Below are 19,952 nucleotides of genomic sequence, written 5' to 3'. Positions count from 1 at the left end.
TCATCCCTGCCAGGCAATTTGTGCACCGGCATGTAGCAGCAGTTAAATGAAAAAGCCTTTAGGCAATCCTCCGGAGTTGAAGGTGAAGCGCCTGCTGCACAGGAGGGAAAACTGAGAAATGAAAAATAAAAATGTCACTGCAGAACAAGTAGAAGAAATCCATAATTGTTTCTACTTTAAGAAGTGTTACATGAAAATCCTGCTGATGGAATAAGCAGGGTGAAATTTCAGCAGAAGCTGGGCAAATGTCCCTTATCTTCCTGAATAAAAGTTATCCTTATTGTCAGATAAACTGATCATTTATTTTTAGAAATATTGTACCTTGATACACTAAACATTATTTACGTGATTCTGAAAGCTCCCTATTTGTGCCATGCAGGGATTATTTTGTCCCTTCTGGTACTGTGGCATGTTTGGGGAGAAGCATGGAAGCCATGCCCAATTATAAAGTATCTCAGCAGGACAGGAGAGCAGAGTGTGCAATGGGACAAGAAGCCTCAGTCACTTGTGGGAAGAGCTGGACTTGCAGTGTTGTTCTAATGCACATCACAGTAGGATTTGGGAATTTTCAGCCAAATGGTATGAGGTTAGAAAGTGTTGCCATTTTCCATACCAAAAAAATTTTCATGGAAATTTCTAGGTACTGGAATTTGATTTGATTCTTTATCAGAATGAAACTATAAAAGAAAATCTACTAGTTCAGTGGTAGGTCACTTGTCTGAGATATGAGAAACCTATATTCAAGTGTATCTTACAGGGTGATTCTGTTTCTCAGATATGAGTCCGTTCGTTAGGTTTATAGTTTGAATGAATTAGTGTTTCCAGACAGACAAATACTTTACCAAACATTTTTTGATCAGTCATGTCTATGTTAAGAAGGGTGGGCAGGCCGTATTGTATGAAGGAAATTTCCAGGCAAAGTGTGTTTCTGAGATATGTCTATGTTGTGGTCATCGTTGACAGCTAAAATAGTCAACAAAAGGTTACAGCAGCTCTGAGGCAACTCTGCTTTGGGCCTCTCTGAGTGCTCAGAACCACGGTGCCGTGAAGCTACATCTGCTTCTGCTTTGGTCCTTGCCTCACCTAGATGTGATGTTCTGTGCTTATGAATATTCTTTCTTTTCCTACAGTGTGAGATCTTGTACTCCTGCCTCCTGTAAACCAGGTTATACCAAATCAAAGTTTGGGACAGGTTACAGGCACATTGCATAGAGTCAGCAAGGAGTACTAGGTTAAAATGGATTCAACACTCTGGTTTATGTTAACTTCATCTGTTTGTATTTGTGTTAAAACTTCAGTAGCTGTTTGGTAGTCTTATTTCTTTACCAGTCTTCCACTGCTTCTATTCCCCAGGTACAAGACCCTCTTGCACCCCAAAAGCTGTAATAATACTGTGTGGTGCTAAAACTAATAGGCTATTCTCCACATCTCTTCAAAGTGAAATAGCTAATGTTAAGAAAATCTGTAATTGCATTAGCATTGCCTATGCCCTATATTAGTGCAGGAAAAATTGTGCATCCTTTCCTTGTAAACAAAAGTATGACCTCCAGTAAGGAAATGCAGAAGGCATTTGGTGTGATTTTCAGAGCACCCCTCTGTGATTTGGAAACAAGAAAGAGAAATTTAAAAATCACACTGATAATGAATTAGCAAAAAAAAAATTTTTCCCTAGCATAAATAATTGTAGAGGTACATAAAACAAAGATCTTGCTGTAACTTTACCCTTGTTTGCACAAAATAACTGGCCATTGGACAGTAAAACCTTGTGGAAACCTGGAACTTCTCCAATAGAATATCATGTTATTCTGAGAGAAACAAGTGGAAGAGAAACACTTCATATCTTTTCCTTAGTGCAAAGCAAATCATGAGTGTTTTCAAAAATGTCTGCAGAATACAGGTTTCTTTTCAAAAGTAATTCAGCTGCTTGGCCCAATCTGCAGGAGATTTAGGTAACTAAGTCCCATAGACCTCTGCAAAACAGAACCTGTGTCTTAATGACCTGCTAGAGCAGTGCGGTACCTTTCCAGATTGTGCCCTTACCTCAGAGCTGTTCTCATTCATCAGTAGAACAAGAAGGAATGAAGTATAAGCATGCTGCAGTATTAAGACACTATAACATGCCTATGTCTTCTCCAAAGAAAAATAAGTACCCTGGTATTCTGGTGTCTAGAATGTATGTGTTTCTGTGTTGTTACCCCATTAGCATTTGAGGACCCTTAGGATTCAATTTATGAAATACAGCTAAGAACTTGTATCTTGGAGAGCTTCGTGCCTCCCATGTCATTCATTCTTTCTATGAAGGGAAAAATATAGCAGAGAAACTTGTAGACCAGAAAAATAAGGAATCATATTTGTCGAGAGGTTGTTTGTAGCTGAGGATTGCCCCTCTTTTTTTTTTTTCTTTTGCTTTATGTGATAGTAGAACAGGTTGCTCATGATGTTTTAATATTTCATTTTCTATATATTGCAATGTGTTAAGAGCTTCAGTCAGAGAAAACATAGATAAATAACCAAGTTGTTGTCCAAGCAAGTTGTCCAAATGAGTCTTTCATATTTCTCTCTTTTTTAATACTTTTTTATTTAGCACCTTTTCTTCCTTTTTTTTTTAAACTGGTCTTTATTTTAGTCATGTGAGAGGTTGCCAAATGTGTCTCAGAAACCAAACTGTATATTAACATCTACTGATTTCTCCTTATCTACCATGTTAGTAATGTCTTCAAACATGAGATCTCTTGCCTGATTTTATGCTTCCCATCTTTAATCAAGCTGTGTCTTCCCAGCTGTTGTCCATCTTTAAGATAGTTTCTAGAGACGAGCTCTGTTAAAATACTCAGAACTTCTAAGGTAGGAAAGGACGCTGGCTCTGAATTTGCATTTGTAGCTACTCTGCCCAAGATAACTCTCATGAATATCAAGACTGGAGAATGTAAAAATTTGGTTAATATCATACCAAACTGATGGTTCTCCAACTGAACCTTTAGTGGTAAATCTTATCTGTGACTTTCAAGCCCTTTTGAAATTGAATCATCTTACAAAAAGATAAATTTAAAAGCCAGTGCATGAACTTCAGCCCTCATTTTCTTAAAAGCATATGGAGATAAGAAATATGGGTGATGTTTTCCTAAAAACAATTGGGCCAAACAAGTTCTCAAACTGGATTATTCACATGTAGTGAATTCACATGTAAAGAAAAATTGAATATCTTTTAAATTTTATGCCTGTTCAGTGTTTTAAACAAACAATTTGCTTAATAATGATCTTTGACATTAGCATAGAGGTAACCAAATGGGCAACTTGGTTCTTGTTAGTAAAAGTAGAGCACCCAGCAGCATATAAATCATAACAATATTTTTAGAATATGCATCACTTCTAAATTTGTAATTTGTCAGATTAACTTGAAAACTATTTAGGTAGAACTCTGGATGATTTGAGTGTCAAAGGATATATTGTTGAAAGTAAAACAATGGAAGCTTTCAGCTGTTTTCATCATTGTTGGTATCTGCAGATACTCTAGGTCATTTTTCTTATTTACAAATGATGTCATATTAGTGATAATAAAAAACATTTATGAGACAATGCTCTCTTGCAACACTCAAAGCAATTTGTAGGATTAGTTCTATACAACAGAGTGCAGAATACTGCACACTTTCATTCCCTGTATTCATTATGGCTAAAACTGAATTAGCTAGGATTATATTCAAACAATATTAACTGTAGGAGACAATTTAGATTAGTGAAGAGCTAGTACATAAGATGGGTTTATAAAATAACACAGAGCGTAGCAAGGTTTTGTGTCTAATGCAATGCTGTTTCTGTTGCACCCTGCTAACCAGACCAATTTGTCTGAGGTATGAGAAGCAGCATCATCTATGCACAAAACTGCAAGAGTGCAGGATAAAGTAATGAGAGCCATATTGGGGGGGAGGGGGGATAAGCTTAGGTGCATGAGCCCAGCTATTATACAAAGCCCATAAACCCCATTTTTCTCATGTCTGGGTAGAAGAGCAAGTACCAGTGGTATTTTAGTTACATCATCCTATTTTTTAGCATTTGTTTAAGGATGCCCGAAGACACCTATGCTTTCAAGCTGACATTTTTCAGGCCCGAAAGAAAGACCAGTGGGTTGATTAATAAGGCCTTTGTACATCAGTGGGTAGAAAATAGTTTAAAAGAAGGTTCACCTTAACAGTGCGTTGTTTTCAGGTACTTTTTTTTGGTAGCTTGAGAGTGGGGTGTGAGCTTAAAAACTGAGACAGTGCTGCCACCTTGAGGATTTTCTTGAAGTGTGTTCCTCAGCAGGAGTGAAAATTAATTGTGCACACTAATTGCATACAGTGTGTATCCTCACTTGTATATGCATAAGACATATTAAATAACAATATCCTATTAAACACATATATTCTACAGAAAATGCACTGGAAAAGATAATAATGCTGTGACAAAAGGCTATAAACATAACCTGAGAAAATCTCGAGAGGAGCAGTTTTATAGACAGATTTAAAAATAACCTTACTTCTCTTTATCAAGCGATCAAGATGCAACACTTTTCTTGACAATGCTAGGTACCATTGGTCATTCATAGAGGTACCAGGTCTGTACATGAAATCCAGATGGACTACGATTTCCAGGGCAACTTGGCATGGTTATAAGACCAAGCACAGTTACATGACCTGGGACTTAAGGAAATTGACTGTAATTATGGATTATCTGTGATTTAGGATATCTAGTCTTAGATATCTTTTGTTTGTGCCTAGCTGAGATGGGAACTATATCCTGCAAAGAGATCCCCCAAACTGCAGCCCTGCATCAGGAGCCAACATCGGTCACTGCTACAGATCCACATTTGTGTGGGATTCATTGCGGTACATCCACCTGCAGGATTTAGGGTACTTTTTCCAGGACTTTGGCACAACAATGCTGATTTTCACCACATCCAATATTTATCACTGTTCATCAGTAAAAATCCATAGGCTGATGTTAAGAGCCTATGGAAAGAGAAAGTTTTGAACGGAATCCATAACACAAAGTACTTATGAATGAGACAAATACACATGTCATTACAGACAAGAGGAGGGCATCAGGAATACTGTCCTTCTCAAAAGCTGAGTCTGCTCAGGGAAACTGAAATTCACAGTCTGGAATCTCTCTTTTGCTGGGCATCTGCACCTGCCATTTAGAGAACAGAAGACTGATTTGGTCTTTTGGGATGTAGAGAGAGAGGATGCTGATGCTACCCTTTTCATACTGTTCCCCAGTGGCTACAGCACCCACTTAGGAAATAGAAAGTAAGAATTTTAGTCCCTCCTCATCCTGAGTTGGTGCAAAACAAAGTTCCCTACTGCCCAGCTACCTTGTACTTTGCTACTGGGACTTCTCCCTGACTGAGCGCTAGAGAATGGTTCCTCTTGTACCTCTTTTTTCTAGTGTTATAAAATGAGAAAGCTTAGCTGGTAGTTTCAACAGCAGAGATGAAGAGTGGCCCTTCCTGCCATATGATTAAGGTCCATTGTGTTACTGGAAGACAAAGATTTGAACCTGAAAAGAGAATAGAACCGAGGTGTCTTATTTCAGAGGGAATCCTCTTTTGGAAGAGCATAGCCTCAATGCCACCTATTCCAGTGATGAGTGAAAGTGAAGATAGTTTCCATGTTTTGCACTAATTTCAATGTTTTGGGCTCGTATGGTTTAAGAACATTGATTAAGCCAGATTGAGAAGAAGGTGAAGAGGGAAGAAGGTGAAGGGATGCTTTAGCTTATGACTGGAATTAGCTGCCTCAGGTATTTGTAGGCAGGGAGCTGCTCTGTCCCTGTGGTGGGTTGACCCTGGCTGGATGCCAGGTGCCCACCAAAGCTGCTCTATCACTCCCCTCCTCAGCTGGACAGGGAGAGAAAATATAACAAATGACTCGTGGGTTGAGATAAGGACAGGGAGAGATCAGAGAGATCACTCACCAATTACTGTCATGGGCAGCACAGACTCAACTTGGGGAAACATTAGTTTATTACCAATCAAATCAGAGTAGGGTAATGAGAAATAAAACCAAATCTTAAAACACCTTCCACCCAGCCCTCCCTCCTTCCTGGCTCAACTCCACTCCCAATTTTCTCTCCCTCGTCCCCCTCAGTGGCACAGGGGGATGGGGAATGGGGGTTAGGGTCAGTTCATCACACTTTGTCTCTGCTGCTTCATCCTTCTCAGGGGGAGGACTCCTCACATTCTTCCCCTGCTCCAGTGTGGGGTCCCTCCCATGGGAGACAGTCCTCCAGAAACTTCTTCAACGTGAGTCCTTTCCACAGGCTGCAATCCTTCAGGCACAGACTGCTCCAGCACAGGCTTCCCACGGGGTCACAGCCTCCTTTGGGCATCCCCCTGCTCTGGCGTGGGGTCCTCCCCGGGCTGCAGGTGGAGATCTGCTCCCCCGTGGACCTCCCTGGGCTGCAGAGGGACAGCCTGCCTCACCAGGGTCTTCCCCACGGGCTGCAGGGGAATCTCTGCTCCGGCGCCTGGAGCACCTCCTCCCCTCCTTCTGCACTGACCTGGGGGGCTGCAGGGATGGTGCTCTCACATATTCTCTCTCCTCTCTCTGGCTGCAGTTTCTGTGCCCACTGCAACTTTTTCCCCTCCTTAAATCTGTTCTCCCAGAGGCACTACCACCATCACTGATGGGCTCGGCCTTGGCCAGCAGCGGGTCCGTCTTGGAGCCAGCTGGCATTGGCTCTGTCAGACATGGGGGAAGCTTCTAGCAGCTTCTCACAGAAGCCACCTCTGTAGCCCCTCTGCTACCAAAACCTTGCCACACAAACCCAATACAGTCCCCAAATGGCAGTAGTTTGGAACACGTGCAGAAGAAAATTTCTAGAGATGTGGAAACTTCATTGATGAAACGTTAGTCACCGCAGTCTCCCTGAGGTTGAAGAGAGCTAGTGGAGCTGGAGCATCACAACCTTCAACTTCAGTGTTCAAATTCTCACCCTCTCCCACTTTAGTGTCTAAACCTCTTAACAGACTTAACTATGTATACTGAATTAATATTTCACATTGTCAAGGGTAGTAAAGTTCATCACCCAAGATAGACATTTCATTAATAGGCACTATAATTAGAATAAATTTGTTTTTAACTTGGCTCAAAAACATTTTCATGATTAGCCAACAGCAATAGATCTACAGGATATTTATCAGGTATGAGTCATTACTAATAGGTGAGTGAGCAGAGAAACACTCCTCTGCCAGGTTATGACTCCTGTGAGGTATTCTGAATTATTTACTGATAGGTAAAGACATTAAATATCTGCTTATAGTGCATATAGAGGACTGTATGTCTGAAGAAGAGAATAGAGCTTTAAAGAAACCTGACACCAAAACCCTACCTTTGTCTGAGGAGATCAGTGACACAGAAAAAGATTTGGTGGAGGGAAATGATAATACTCCTTAAACTTCAGCTGAACTTCATTTCTCCATGCATCTCAAGGCATAAATATGTTCCAAGCAAATTTTAAAAGCTTTCAATTGCAATCAGCAGATGAAGTTACATCTGCTTTGCATCCATCCAGTTTACATCACTGCAGAATTTGGCACTACTACTCTACCGAGTTCTTATAGGGAAAACATTTCATTACTGGCATGCTTTTATTTATTTGTTTTTGCTTAAGATAACACAATGATGAAACAACTGGATTTTATTCACTTACTTAAATGCATTTCTTGGGCCACTCATTAAACAATAACATTAAAATAACAGGGAGAACCATCTGGCTTTTTGAAGTTTTTTTCAATACATTACCAAACCACATAGAGTATTTTACCAGGAAATAATGTCTTCCTGGACAGTCTGGGTTCTTTTCCACATGTATAGAGGGAAATTGTCTATGTTTCTATCCATTTCGCACTTCAAAATAACTGGCTATCATGTGGTGAGGAATGAAGAATTGTATCACAGCATTTTGTATATGTGTATCTATGGGGAAAACGACCAGTCTCTGTGTGTGTGTACAGTTATATTCTATATATATTTTAAGCTGACTCTGCTTTAAGCTGTTTCCATTGCCTGCATATGATCCGGTCACTTGACTTCTAAAAAAAAAAAAAAAGTTGAAGGATGAGCAGAACTGCTGGATTGAACGAGTTAGGAAAATGTCTCTCATGAAGTCACACACAGCTTTGCAGAATCAAAGACCTGTCTGAAACCTCATAAACCATTTTAGTAGCTCTGCATAAAAATCTGGCAGATAGTTTCTGATTTTTTATTCTTAAGGGTGAAGACACAAACTTTGTACTCAGTGCTTTAAGCATTCAGGTAATAATAATAATATATTCATGTAATATTTTGGGTGGTTTGAAAGAGCTATCATCTAACAGAAAGTAGAGGCCTCAACTCAGAATTGTCTGAATTTCAGACTGGCAATTCGCACATATCCTTCTTCTGCCAGAGGTTGTGAGGGAAGGAAGAGAAGAATCCAATAAAATCTGGTGTATCAGTCCAAAAGGGCTTAGGAACACACACCAAACTTACAGCAAAATGAGAGAGGTTAATAAAATCTTCTGGTTCAAAATCCAAGCTCATCATCATACCAGCTTGATTTAGTTAAAATAGGAATACATGGATAAACCCACCACCATCTACATCCTCACCACACTTTCACTCTCCTAACAACCCATTTCTCCTCAGTGATTCCATGTGAGCAGGCTTTGGAAATATGGACTGCACTACAGAGTCACTGAGTGGATGTAAAAATGGTATTAGAAGTTAATTTATGACTGCTTTACTATTAGACTGGAAGGATGTTTTAGAGGTATATTGGCCAATGCTGTGGATGATAAAATAAAAACACACTTATTGCAGTTGCATACAGGGTGAGTTACACAGAAAGACAGGATTAAAATTCAGAATGAACATACTGAGGAAATGGTTTGGAAAAAAAAACAGGTACAACTCAAATGCAAACTTTTTCACTTATGCGGGAATAATCAACTGCATGAACAGACTGAGGAATGACAGGCTATGCAACAGTTCTGCTGAAAAGCACCTTGAGGTTCTAGCAGATAACCAGCGCCAAACCCCAGTCACCAAGGCTGTGATGCTCAGATGAAAGATAAGCATCATATTAATGTGTACAGAGAGTGTCATGTGCAAGCTGCACACTTTCTGCTACTACTGTTTCAGCTTCTTTGGCTACCTGTATCTCATACATGCTAAGGGTCTTATCTCTACCTAATGTCCCATCCACCCTAAGGGTCTTCATTTTAAGGAATATGTGGACCAGTTGATGAAAATGTCAAGACGGACAGGAAGCTCAGAGATCTGAAAAGCACTGTTTGTGAGGAACTGCTCATGGTGGAGGCGTAGTAGTTTAATTCAGAAAACAGAGAAGATGAAGAGAAATTTACATAAAGTCTTCAGATACGTAAGCTAGATACACAGAAACCCAAAAACTAGGTGCAAAGAGGAAAGGTCTTAACTGGCCTGTGTGAACCACATGAACTTTAAAGCCCCGAGGGAGTTGAAGCACTTGTTTCACTGGTGTTTTTAAGAACCATTTGAACAAAAGTCTGTCAGGATACATAGATGACTTTGCATTTGAGGCATGAGGATGGAGTAGGTTATCCTCTGGTATCTTTTCCTAATCTATTTTCCTATTACATTAATTGAAAAGGCAGCAACAATCAACATTTTCTAGGCTAGGAGGGTCCAAGCCGTAGTAAGGTACAATGATTACTATACTAGTAACCAAAAGTTCCTCTGAGTGCACATGGCTGGAAACTGCCGCTAGTGCCACAGAAACGGTTGCCAACAGACGACCAGAGCACAGCAGGGTCTCTTAGGCCACCTGCTACTGAATTTCCTATTTCCTTTTGTTTTCTTGATGAAGTTTTTAGAGGCAGCAATCTTTTCTACCTGTCCCAAAGTTATTGCCTAAAGAGGCAGTGATGGATGGTCAACTCCCCATTAGCTACTAGTGGCATTTCAGTATCCAGGAATTCACACTGTGATATTTATGAATGAGCTTTCAAGTCAGCGAAAACACAGCACCCTGAGGTTTCCTAAATTCCGACCATCATTTGAGCCAACTGCAAAATTGCTTTGTTGTGCCAGAAGAAAACAAAGTACAGTTTGAAGGTCTGATCTGTATTTTTGCCTGCCTCATATTGTTGGATGATGTCATTTGGCCCGGGGGAAAATACTATTCTTTCAATAAGTGCTTGTAGCATTTCATCTCCCTTCTTATTTTGCCCTGTAAAGTCATGGGTCTTTTAGCAATATAGTATCCTGTGTCCTTGGAAAAATGTAATCTAACATCTGGGGGGAAATAGATAAATATTGAAAGAATAGGCAAAACTTGGAAAGTTCAAAATTAATACAAAATATAAATGTGTAGTTGTCTGTTCTCTTTACAGAAGTTTTGAACCAGGAAAGAATTTTAATTTAAAAGTTTTATATACATATATATGTATTTGTTCTCCCCACATACCTGCAGATCTGTTTATCTATGAAAGCTACCGAAATGTTTCTGCATGGTTCAGATGTGGATATTATGTGTACGTGAATATATAGGTGTATTATGCATCTCATTTCAGTTCAATGCCGGCTATCTAATTTGAGATAAACACAATTCTGTTTAATCTTCTTTTATATCTATAAATAGTGTGGATCTAAGTGCTTTTTGCTCTCATAAAATTTTTGGAAGGCAAAGAATAAGGTAAACACAATTTTTTTTTCTTCTACTTTTTGAGTTAATGATTTTTTAAAAAGAACATCTTTGTCCTAAATCAAAACCACACAGCCTGTCAATGGCTTTTGGTGATTTAGAAAACAACTGTGGATCATATGGCACACAAAGGAAGAATGAGTTCACTGAAACTACCACCAAACAGAATTTTAGAAGCAGAAATAGAACTGGGTAGGAAGTGGTTTTCCTGTCCCGCGGAAGTTTTCGAGATCTCGTTTTTCCCATTATGCCTCAGAATGAACCCAAGGCCCACCAAAGATGAGAGACAGAGAAAGATAACAAAGCCCAGGTCTGTCAAAACAAGAGAAACAGAGACACAGGGTGAACGGGTGAGCTCACAGCATCCATATGTAAGCAGCCAGTTAGGCAGGGCGCTTCCCTGGGACAAGGACCCCCAAGGGGTAGGCTCCTGTTCTGACCCCAGCCTGGGTCCCAAGCTTCCCCCGGGTGACTGAGTACTCAGCTCATGTCAACTGCACATTAGACCAGCAGGATAATCAGCTACTAGAGTATCAATCATTTTGATGCAGGTATCTTCTTTGTCCATCTTTGTTAAAACTGCTGTTTCCAACAAAAAGTTTTCCAACCCTGGGAAGTCTCTGCCCTTGTTTAGTTCTTACAGAAGTGATTTTTACTCACAATGTCCAACCCAGAGGGTGCAAAATTTTCTCCCAGTGCTCTAGTGGCTGCATGTGAACTAGAGATAAAATCTTGGTCTCAAATCCTCAAAGGCATTTAGGCACCTAACTCCCACTGAGACACAAAGACCAGACAAAAAAAAAAAGAAGAAAAAAATAAAAGCGACTTGGATATCGCCACTATGAGCTTGCAGACATCTGGGACCTGCAATAGAATCCATATGGACTATTTCTGTCTTAGTCCCTCAAGCATAGGTGCACATTGGACTGACTTTGACAATTGAGCCTCAGCAATACGATGTGCCGTCAGAGAGCAGTAATACGCTGGGGATGGCGGAGACCCATCCTGTCCTGAAGAAGCATTTCAGAGCTTCTTGCAACTTCAAAAGGGTGTCTATGCTGTACAACAGCAATGGACTGCAATAGCTGACTCAAGCCTGCTCTCGCTGCCACCTCTGCACCACTATTAATATTTCAAAAGACTGAAGATAATGTGTTTATTTCTACTCAAGGCCAATTCAACCTTTTGCTGCAACCTAAGCATACGCAGTGCAGAGAGGGCACAGACAGCTCCTTTGCTAACTCTGCAGGCTTGAAAAGAGAATAAGCAGAACAATGAAAGTCCTCTGGCACCGGAGCTGTTATAACTGCACAATAAAAGCTGCAGACCTTATCTTCCAGTTATGGTACCACCATATTCAAATCCAAATGTTACTCTGGAGCTCTACTAAGACAGGTGAGCCACACTTCTTCCGTCCTCCCCACATCAGAGCCTCCAACATCCATTTCAGTTGCAGAGGTGAGGAAGGCAGCCCATCCATTAATAGCAAGCCTGTCTCCGGTTGATAAGCTAGATCCCTGCTGCTTCTTTTCCGGTGACATCACTGTTTCATTTCTCTAGATTTCTCCTGACATGAAATAATCACGATATCGCTATGGCAGAGAGCGCTGGCCTCAGGCAATAGTTCAGAGCAATGCTAATGCTCCAGGTAAATGGGGTGACTTCCAGAGAAGTAAAGTGAAATCTGTTCGCCCTCCTTTGTTGCTCGTTGATATACTTTCATTCTCAAATCACTTGATGGCAAAAGATGACTGGATACTTTAAACAACGTCGTTCTCACAGAGTAGAAAGAGAACAAGTGGTCTGCTGCACAGCTGTGTTCAACCCACCCACTGTACGCAGAATGTAGTTCAGCCTTACTTTCTTATGAGGGTAATAAGTGTGCACATAGAATGAAATTAAGAACCCTTCCAAGTTCCGGGCCAGGTGCTGGGCAGATGTACAGCGAGGGGGTGGAGGGACTGTAGGGAAGCGCTGAGAAGAAATCTTCTCTTGTAGGCCACCGGGCAGCTGCAGAGCCCCGCAAGGAAGCCTTGTCCAGGTCCGTGGCTTACCTGGGTGCCTGCAGCAGAAAAGGATGGGGGAGTTTTGCTCAGCAGAGTATTTAGCCTTTTCATGCCCGTCTCCATTCAGTAGCAATTCCATTGCTCCTTTGCTTCATGCACAGAACCGTGACAGCTGCATCTCTTCCTCTGAGTCAGGCTCTGACACTTATTTGCAGAATGACTCTCAGAAGTGAGCAAGGGGCTGGATTTGTCTCCTGGTAGCTGTTACTGACTTTTATTAGTACCTTATTTTGAGACAACTGTATGAAAAGAGCTATCTGAAATCTGCATTCTGTTGTTGGATTCAATACATAAACTTTCACAAGTGAGATTTAATATGAATCATGTAAAAAATGACGAAGACTATGCCTAATAAAATCAGCTGTTTATACATGTTCCCTATACAATCCAGATCATTACTTTCTGTTAACTAGCTACATTGAAATTTGCAGTGACCGATGAACTACTGAAAAGAACAGCAGTTAGGCTTCCGTTATGAAATGTCCATGTAGCTCATTTGGCTTCATGGAATGCATTAGTTAACACAGTCTACTATTTTATGTAAATATATTTTAAACACTATGTAGAATGAAAAATATGGAAACAGCCAGAAGATATTTATTCCAAAGTCCCAACCCCTGAACTGGCTTCTTTTTTTTTTTTTTTTTTAGTTTAAAAGAACAACAATGACATCCAGTGGTTGTAAAATTCTCCAGCATTTTTTTCTTCCATATTTGACACCATATCTAGTGTAGATAATAGATTTATTCTTAATAAAATTGTAAACTAAGATACAAATTGTAAGAATTTTATCTTTAATAAATGCTGAATAGAAGTGCAAAGCCTTAGCATGTCACCTTGAGATATTTTACTGTGGAGATTTTTTAGAATGTATGAATGCTCTTTAGACATTTTTTTGCTAGCATTGAAATAAGTACAATGAATTTTCCCTAGAACTCTGAATCCAGTTAAAGTCAGAATAAAATTAGCACATGCTTTTTAAAATTTCTTTACATCTATAAGTACTTAGTAGTATCAGCCCTTTCTTTCTTGCCTTCTATGCTTGTTTGATGCATTTAGAAATCAGGAGTACCTGGTAGCTTTTCTATACTGATATGTACCATACCATTCCTAAAGATAGGTATGTTAAGAAACAAGAATGTCCCTTGTCCTTACTTCACCCTTCCCTAAGAAAAAGAAAATACAGATTCCCATAAAAATTGAAAAAAGAAGTGAAGTGGTGAAGCCTACATTATTTTCCAAGGTTCTGTGAACCAGGCTGGAAGTAAGGGGGAACCTCCCAGCCTGAAGGCCAATCCACCAATGCAATGTAATTTTCACTGCTGGTAAAGCTTCAAAAAGTATTAATTAAAATTATACAGGAGTTTATTTGAACAAATCATTTTTAGCAGGTAAATTTCCAGAGGACTCTAGGAAATGTACCACCCACTTTTTTCATCTACAGACAGCTTTTCTTCTCACTTCTCTGAGTACCTGCACTGTCCACCTTCCAGAACCCACCACAAAAGAAGGCTTCCACACCTCCGGCTCCTGAGTCATTGGGGTGACCCAGTCCTGCTCATTATCCCGGGGCTGAGGAAGCCCTGTGCAATGCCAGCTACTGATGGCGTTCTCCATCTAGTCTCTGCCTCACACAGTGTACGCCACCTGAAATCCCTCTCCTGCTCTCAGACATCTTCAGGGCTCCCAAGCTCCCATTCTGCAGTAGGTAAATCACTTGGCTTCAGGAGCTGGAAACAATCTAGGGACTTCCCAGGGAGCCAGGTAAACCTGGAGTTGCAACAGGGAATGCATGGATTTCGGTTAACCATCAACATTTTAAGCAAAGATGGATTTATGTGGAGGGAAAAGGATTCAGCAGTCTCTCTTGTGGCCAGTTGGATTTAATGAGACAGCTCTTGCTGTGGAGATTTCTTTCTCAATCTAGCAGCCCAGCAGGGATGAGTTAATAGGTGGGCTGCTATTTTTTCTTACATAGTCATTCTCCTTTCCTTCGGTTTAGCTTGAGGTGGTGCATGTCAGTACATTTGAGAGCACTAAAATCAGTGTGAGAAAACTGACCTGTTCTTTAAAACAAAAAAAATTAAACTTTTGGAAGAATAGTGCTGTGTTTCTGTTCTCCTGGGAATAAGTCTGCACTTCGTGCTCTGTGAGATTTGCTGTATCAACAGTATATTTTATTTTCATTCATCTGTCTGTATTTGGCAGAAGTACAGACTGGTTTTACAGTTTGAGAACTGTACCTGGATTGACATATCATCTGCACTAGAGAATAAATTAAACTAATCTCGGCCTTTTCTGCTTGCTAGTGATACCTGACAGCCTCTTTCACCCCAGCATTACTTGGAATTATTTACTAACTTTCTTCAATAAATTTCACTCTGTGAACTTCTGAATGCCTTGAAAATATCCACAGTCAAAAACTGAAACCATGACAGTTAGTTTTAAGAGATATAAACTGCATATTCCATGACGGTTACTTTTAAGAGATATAGACTGTATATTTCTTTCCCCTAAAAGGATTGGCATGATATTGTCTCAAGCAAGGAAATGCATTTGCAGTCTTCCCACCTACTGCAGAGACTGGAGAGGAATCGATGCTCCTCCTGGTGTATCTCTTGGCAAAATACACTTGCAACTCAAAAAGTTAGCCCTTGAATTCTTCCTAACATGGTATGTGTGGTTGGTAAAGTCTCCTCCCAACCACATTTGGGCTGCAAGTCTCCATAGGAAACAGGCACAGCCCTGCCAAGATTTTTATGAGTTTGAAAGTATCATTACTGAGGAAAAATATAGGGTGAGGGGGCGAAAGGCTTGTTAATGAGCAATGTGATCTGCTTCCCTTCTCTAGTGACTTGCCTTTGCTATACTTATTGATCAACAGTGAAAAGCAAACTGGGAATAAAGGTGTTCTAATTATCAATGCATGTATAACAAAACCTTCATGTTGTATTTCTACAGACATTATTATGCTTGTGTAAGTATAGTATAAAATATATAATAGAAACGTATTTATACTAAAGTGTAAAGGAATTAAGAGCATGACTGAAAGACAGTGCAAAGTCTCTGACACTGCATAGATCTTGAAGTGGAAGAAAAATCTTCCCTAGGTATACGCAGCACAATACTGTCATTGTTCTGCATTATCCTTTATTTGAGGCCAGAACTCAGCCAAAGAGAGAAATCCCTATGGATATCAACTGGCTTCATTTTATTGACTTTATTTGGGTGAAATCAATTTACAACTATCATCTTTAGAGCCTCTGTGCCCACTGCTGCCTCTACCACCCACACTAGAGCTCACCGCCTTTGTCCTTCACTCTTCTACTCTCTGACTGGTCCCCAGGGACCAGGGTTCCTGCCCACCAGAGCACGAGGTAGCACCCACGGGGACAGCACCTCTCCCTGCAGACAGCCCACATTTGTTATGGAGCGCACACTAGGGCACAGTAAGTCAAAACTCATGTTTTCAATAAAGAACGAAGCACTCCAGCAACCCACTTCGCTGCGGTATTAGCTAAGCGGTTCCCCTCGTCAGTGGGAGTCATGGGCTAGTTTCCAGGTGCATCAAAAGAAGAATAACTGTTCTGTGAAAACAGAAGATTAGTTGACTTCACTTGCTAAAATATGTGCTCTCCCCTTAGGAATTAAAAAAAAAAAAAAAAAGAATCTATGAATACTTGCAGACACACAGCAGCAGCATTTCACTTTTTATTATTGTCATTAATATTACCTTTGTGCTTGCAGTCCCAGGCAAGACTGAGGAACAGAAATGTGCAACCACAGAATAAAAGCCACAGTGCCATCCTAACAAGTTTGCAATTTAGAGGCAGCAGATGGACCCAGGCAGATGTCAGAGTACAAGGGCACTATGAAACAGGACTGCTCTCAGAGGAGCCTCCTGCCTAATGTTGCTGACCTTGTGTAAGCCTAAAGGCCAGGTTTGGCATGGTATTTGAAGAAGAGAGAAGTAGCATCAACACCTGGAACTTACAGCCCATTGTAACAAATATATGTGATAATTTAGGAGCAGAAATACATATATATAAATGTGCATATGTCAATCACTGTTCTCAGATTTTATTGTCATGTGAAATACCACACTAGGCAAAATTTCATAGAATCATAGAAGCATAGAATAGTTTGGGTTGGAAGAGACCTTTAAAGGTCATCTAGTCCAACCCCCCTGCAATAAGCAGGGACATCTTCAACTAGATCAGGTGGCTCAAAGCCCCATCCAACCTGACCTTGAATGTTTCCAGGGATGGGGCATCCACCACCTCTCTGGGCAACCTGTGCCAGTGTTTCATCACCTCATTGTGAAAAATTTCTTCCTTATACCTAGTCTTTATCTACCCTCCTTTATTTTAAAACCATTACCCCTTGTCCTATTGCTACAGGCCCTACTAAAAAGTCTGTCCCTGTCTTTCTTTTTGACCGCCCTTTAAGTATTGAAAGGCTGCCATAAGGTCTCCCCAGAGCCTCTTCTCCAGGCTGAACCACCCCAACTCTCTTGGCCTTTCTGCATAGGAGAGGTGTTCCACCCCTCTGATCATCTTTGTGGCCCTCCTCTGGACTCGCTCCAACAGGTCTGTGTCCTTCTTATGTTGGGGGCCCCAGAGCTGAATGCAGTACTCCAGGTGGGGTCTCACGAGAGTGGAGTAGAGGGGGAGAATCGCCTCCCTCCACCTGCAGGTCACCCTTCTTTTGATGCAGCCCAGGATACGGCTGGCTTTCTGGGCTGCAAGTGCGTGTTGTCAGCTCATGTCCAGCTTTCCATCCACCAGTACCCTCAAGTCCTTCTCCACAGGGCTACTCTCAATCCCTCCATCTCCCAGCCTGTATTGATGCCAGGGGTTGCCCTGACCCAGATGCAGGACCTTGCACTTGCAAAATTTGAAAGTCCTAACATCAGTTCCTGCATATGCATTCATTTTGGCTCCCATTACTATTTTTTTATTATTAATTTGTCAAACTTGAGCAGCTTTCTCTGTCAAGATCATCATCTAGTTAGCTGGTTTTATGGCATAGAGAGTAAATGGATATATAAGCTTTCATCAGTCTATATTCTTTGGAATGTTTTTATTTAAAAAAAAAAAGTTACTTTGTTAAAAGGGGCACATTTTAGTTTGCTTAGGGCCCCAACAGTTAAAAATAATCAAATGTAAATCTAAAACCTTCTGAAAGCCATTACCTTTGTCTTGAATGTCAAAACTAACAAACCAGCCAGGAATGTCAGTGCAACATAATAAAGTTGCTCAGGGGGTTGGATTGTCAAACTTCTTCGAAGTTTGGTAGTTGCTGTATCATAAACCGAGGAAAACTGGTAAAGTCATTTTAGTTGCAGCTCAGACCACGCAGGATCTAACCGTAACAGCTCCCAGCAAGCACATTTTAGGTAGACCAAAATAGTAAAGCTTGAAAGTGCCTAGAGTACAGTAGCTACACTTGTAAAACAAACATTTCCAGCTTAACCCACAGGGCAAAGTTGCCTCAGGGTCCATGGCTGTAATGATGTCTGGAGTCCATTTTTTTTTATTAAAGACAAGTCTTTGGTTTATCTGCCAGTCTGTCCTCAGCTTCTGCTGATGAGCTGTGTCCTTCCTGCAAAGTTCCCATGTAATTCAGAATCCCATTTTTCCTTGGCTGTCCAAATAACGTCAGAATCAACTAGACATGTAAAGTCTAGTGTATTTTCTCAGTTCAATTATCCTGACTTTACTTTATGAAGACGCAGTTCATAATGCAGACTACATATTTCTCTTTTGTCCTTCTCTTTTATCTAGGACAAAATTGAATATTTTTTCTCTATTCCACTTGATACTTTATTAATATATTTTATTATTATTAATGCCATGTACTGAATATTCACCCCTGTTGCTATCTCATGCTTGTTGAGAGTGGTACACTGAAGCGTCTTTGCTTCTGTCCTCTCTTTTAGTGCGCTTCCTTCAGATTGAGTCTTGCCCTCAACTCCCTTTTCCTGTTCTTAGACGGGATTTCTGGACTATTGAACTCTGACTTACAACCACACAGGTGACCGGCCTGCCTTCCAAAATCAGAGAACTTTTTACCCTTAGCAATACTAAACTTAAGAGAAAAAGGGCTCTGAAGTCACCAAAGGGACACAGGCATATTTGTCTTGCCCTACATTCTACCCGCTCTCTGATAACGGATATGCAGGCATCTTGCTTCTTGAAATCCACCAGTAAAATCTACTTTGGGCCAATCTGATCTCTTTAAGCAGTCCTGTTCTCAGTTTTAATACTGTCTGTTCAGTTATACAATAACGCTTTGACTCTCTGGTTCAACGTATTGGCAAAAGGAGCCTTGTAGCTGGCTGCTGCCTGGCAGCTGAATTTTCCTAACAGCAAAGTCACTGTCTCTTCGCGAGACCCTGGGCTGTGGGGAACTTTCCCAAAGCAGAAGTTACATCCACAGTAAGTGAATGTGCATTGAGCAGCTTATCCTTTGCAGAGCGGTTCTGTGGCTGGCAGTGAGGGTATTGCCCAGCCAGAAATTTAGGGAGACAGCAGTCCCTTATTCCACATCTCTGAATGCTTCAGCCACTTGACATTCTCCACTTACAGCTCAGCACATGCCCCTTCTCTTATACTCCCTGTCCCCTCTACTGCATTAGTTGAAATTGAAGCCACTTGAGTGTAACTGTTTTTAAAAATATGTATATGTTTCCCTATATTATTGGCTGGAGGATTGGGGATCAGCAAAGAAGTCACAACGGACTTAATATTCTATTTCCTCCATACCAGATTCATTGTGTCAATTGAACAAAATTCCTCTGTACCCAGTAAAGAATAAGGCAGAAACTGTTGGCGAAACAGGCACAAGCTGAGGTAGCGAAGGACTAAGTGTCTGCTCTGTGTTACACACCAGCTGCCAAGAACACTTCAGCAGTTTGACAGCTATAATGCTCCATCCATTCGGCATTCAATGGACCATGCCCTTAACATGAAGACTGAGAAACTTTTCTCCACTAGAGATTCCCACACACAGAAAGCATATCACCTGGCTATTTACAGGTGAGTAGGTTTAAGTCTTGAGGAAGGGGGGGAAATAACCTTTTATTCTGTTTCTATTGCTAAAAATACCATGTATTGTTATTTCTTCACCATCAGCAAAGTAAATAATAATGTACCAACAGACTGTGAAATACAAATACAG

This window comes from Haliaeetus leucocephalus, unplaced genomic scaffold, assembly GCF_000737465.1.
Source record: "Haliaeetus leucocephalus isolate CR32 unplaced genomic scaffold, Haliaeetus_leucocephalus-4.0 Scaffold384, whole genome shotgun sequence".
Classification (NCBI taxonomy): domain Eukaryota; kingdom Metazoa; phylum Chordata; class Aves; order Accipitriformes; family Accipitridae; genus Haliaeetus; species Haliaeetus leucocephalus.
The sequence above is the reverse complement of the archived record's forward strand: the minus strand, read 5'-3'. Positions refer to the sequence as shown.